The sequence below is a fragment of the Triticum aestivum genome, chromosome 2A (genome assembly GCF_018294505.1).
Source record: "Triticum aestivum cultivar Chinese Spring chromosome 2A, IWGSC CS RefSeq v2.1, whole genome shotgun sequence".
NCBI lineage: Eukaryota > Viridiplantae > Streptophyta > Magnoliopsida > Poales > Poaceae > Triticum > Triticum aestivum.
The window spans coordinates 502,842,143-502,846,476 of NC_057797.1; positions in this window are offsets into that span (position 1 = coordinate 502,842,143).

The following is a 4,334-nucleotide window of genomic DNA, read 5'->3' on the forward strand; positions in this document are numbered from 1 at the left end:
GTGCGAACTGCAGCCCAGTCTGTTGCCGGTGCAACTGCTCGTTTGGTTGCCGCTGCACGGGCCGGAGCAGATGCAAGTGCAAGTGTTGGTGCAGGTGCCGAAGCCGCTGTTGCTGCCGGAGATGGTGCTCCTTGTAGAGCTGGTGCCGGTGTCAGAGCAGGTGCCGGTGTCGATGCCCGATCCTCTGGTAGATCAGCCCGATCCGCTGACGTGGTCGGTGCCCAATCCTTAGCTGGATTAGACTGAGTTGCTGCCGCTGTCAGTGCTAGAGCAACTGTCGGTGCTCAATCCATTGCTGAAGGTGGTACCGATGTGCGAGACATCGGCGATCATGTATGGTCTGCTATGATCAGCTTTCTAACTTGACTAGGCTCCGTGATCGTGATCAATTTTTTCTTCATTTCTTTTGAACGCGAGAAGGACTAATTGTGGCGTTTTTGTTAAACCAAACTGCAGTTCATCATAGGGATTCATCTTGTACTCAGACAACAGACTAATCCAATTTTTCCAGTAATATAAGTGATGGATAGTGCCTTCGTTACTGACACGACATAAGAAGTGAAACCTGCAAAAATAACCATCATAGAGCAAACCAAACGTTTTATTCTATGATGAATGTCACATGGCAAAAACTGCATCGTAAAATTGTAGGAAAAGAAAGAAAACCTTACATTAAATCAATAAGATTTAGACAGTAAATCAATAAGATTTACTTGATGTTACACGAGTGAATCCTTACCAGGAAATCACTATGTTGAAGTACTAAACAGAAGATTGATCGTCCAACTATGGGTGGCATGCAGGGGCCCCGCCTACTCCCACAAGCAGGATAGTCCAAAGGTCGTGACAAATCGTATGGACTGAACATCCATGGGACTGGAAATCCCGGTTGGTGCGATAAACCCTGCAATGCATACAAATATTGGAGCGTAACCATAATTGATAAACCATCCTCACAAAAAAGATGATCTGGATACTTCAAAATATACAGACTTAATTGAGAGGACAGACATTAACATAGACCGTTCTCGGGACTGACCACACACCAAAAGCGGCAGTACTAAAAAACAATACAGGGTTCACAAACAAAAATCAAGTACTCAACAATAGTACTTATTACAGACAAGCAAAGTTGCACTAATTAAACTCTGAAGACTATTTCTTGCCACCGACCTACGGGATGAACCCTGCATAACTGACTAGGCCATGGACTTCATGAGAGATGTCTACATGCACCATCACCATCTCGTCAACCTTGGAGAACCTAACAGAGTGGTCTTTCCACTCATAAACATGATGATGAAGACATGCCGCATCAGATTTGTTGGGAAGCTTTACAAGAACCACACCCTTCGTAATTGAAGGCACAACCAGGAAATTGTTGTGGTCAAGTACAGCCTCGAGAACACGCCTGACAACAATGCTACAGGAAATCACTAGTTCAGGACACGTGGCGACAAGGACACAACAGCTGGATAGTTTAGCAGTAGAACTCATCCTCAGGTCTTCGAGTTCACACGGCATGACTTTGAGAACTTCATCTCCACCGCGGACCTATTTCTAATTCAAACAGAAACCATATTTTATTACTACCTCCGTTCAGAAAATATAAGATGATTTTCAATATTATACTCCATATATGACTACATATACGCATAGAAATGAGTGAACAAAGACGCTAGAACATGTCTTCAAAGGCATGAGAGCGGAGGGATCACTTGCAATATCCATAACACAAGTTACTGAGGCAAATATACCCTCTTCAAAGGTAGCATTGATGTTCATAAAGTACTCCAATTGAAAGTAATCTATAAGAAATCAGTGTCAACCTCTCGCATGTTTTGGTCAAAAGAGGAATTTAGAACCGTCATTTGGCACACAAAAATCACATGCAAGATCACCCAAAAAGTTGTACCACTAGTACTAGTACTGTGTGTTAGATGAAAAAACACGATCAAGATCGAGAAAAAGATCGTCAAGAATAGATATTACCTGGACTTGCTTAATGAGGGATCCCGGAGAGGAGGGCTTGGATAGGGCGATGGCTCTGAGCTTGTCTGCGGTAGTCTCGGCGGGGTGCTTGCGCTTCTTCGTACCATGAGCCTCGATGGTTTTAGCCAAAGCCATAGACATCACTTCGGCCGGTGCTCCAGCGTCCATCAAGAAACTGTCAAATAGAAATAAAAGAAAAGAAACCATAATCACAAACCCAAAAGAAGAATAGAGAGGGAGTTATAGGATCAGTCTCGGGGGTTGCAAGACCGGGCCTTGGCCAGAATCAACACTATTTATGCGCTCACATTTCCTTCTTTGGGAGAGAAGAACAATGGCAGAAGCAGGTCGGGGTTTTCTTGAAGAAATGAGGAACAAGATCAAAGAAGTGAGTTGGGTAGAGAGGAAGCTGAGAGAGAAGAGTGAAATGATGGTTGATTCATCCGTCCAACTTACTGCTGGAAAGGAGGGGGTTTTGTGATTTGACGGCTCATTGGGCATTACTGTGGCACTTCGATCGGGGTAGTCTATCGTTACTCTATTGCGGAGTAATTTAGTGCATGGATGGTGGTCCCCGGTGCTGGCTGTCCCACACATCGCGAAAGTGAGTAATTTAGTGCATGGCTGGAGGAGGATCCGCAGGGTAGAGCGTGTCCACTGTTTTTCTGAAGAAAAAAATGATTACAACAAGTGTTTCCACTCTTACGACGGAGGAGTTCGAAACACGGCAGCCACTTGAACATACATAGTGCTCCTACTACTAGGCATGTGCAGTGGTTCATACGTCAGTACTACATAATCTTGTTGCCAGTGTAGTAAGATATGACGACAACAAATGATGTTGTACGCATGTTAACTATATGAATAGTAATGTAGTAACATAGTACCGCTTTTTCGACTGTGCGGTCGAGATTGAACGGTGAGATCAATGTTAACAGAACTTGGTCTATAGCACACGGAGAGTACGGTGCTACAGTAGTCCACGAAACATGAACCATATGAAGCACGAATAGTGTTAGGCAGGGTGTATGAAGGGTGCACGGGATGGGAGCAAAAGTTCCCTTCTTGACCCACTTTTGGGTGTTTGGCAGAGTGTATGAAGGGTGCATAAGTCCACACTAGTAGGTTAACACAAATACATTAAGAGGAAACAACTATATTGAGATGAGAATGCAACCAAACACACCCACGCGCTTTGTGCTACAGTGACTGATCTGCATCGTCTGAGTTTGATCCAACGGTCATGTTGCGCTAAGACATGGACATGCCCATGCAGAGGGCGCCTAAACACCACCGAAGTCCCTCTGCTTGTCGAGGCGTATGATGTTGGTGATGCAGGGGGCGAAACGGCTGAAAGGCAATGCAATCTACGGGAAGGCGGAGGGAGCCAGCCGAGGAGCGGGGAATCTTTTGGTTTTCACCATGGTAAAACACCAGTCGACGACTTCTCACATCAGGGAGCAGTGGGTTTACAGGCGGAGTCATCGTGACTAATTGCTACCGTGCCTGCTCCCGTCAATCAAAAAATTAAAAATCCCATCGCCCCTGCTCCCGTCAATCAAAAAAATTAAAAATCTTGTCGCACCCAAACACCAGAGCAACGCCGCGGTGGATATTTAAATTTACCTGCCGGCAAGTAGATAAAAAAGGGGTGAAAAAAATGTGCCAGCGGCCTAGCTAAAGCCCAACTAGCTAGTCACCATGCTTCACTGATGTACTTGGTGGGAAAGGTGGTCTTTCGTGATTTGACGACTCATTTACTTGCTTCGGCGAAAACGCGCGGTAGGGCGTCCCACATCAGGAAGAATATATGCATGCAGCACCAGGGAGGACCCCAAAACCGCGCGATAGGGTGTGCCATGTCTCGGCACGGAGGAAAATGCGCATGTAAAAATATACTGTATCAGACGTAGTACCTATGGTTCGACCTCGGGACCTAGCCAGTCGGTCGAAAACACCCCACTAGCCACACAGCTTCATCATGCTAACGTGGCACGGAGGATAGGTGTGGTTAGCTCCGTCTCGACTAGCCACAATGTCTCTTGTTCTAGGCGATTCTTCTATTTTCCAAGATTTTTTTTAGTTGTAATAACACCAGGTAAAGCTAGCGCTGCTCTTCGTGTGTGCTCGTGCAAAGGTTAGACGATGGAGAGAAGAGAGAGATCGCAGACCTGGGAACCACCTATAAGTGAGTCAATGGTCATGCACATGTTGATGAGGCACTCCCTCTACTCTACTCAACATAATACTGTATAAAATCAAGTTATGGGACAAAGACAACAACCGTTGTTGTTTCAGGCTATTGACTTACGCTTTGTAGTCCAGGTTGCCAGTTCGAATCT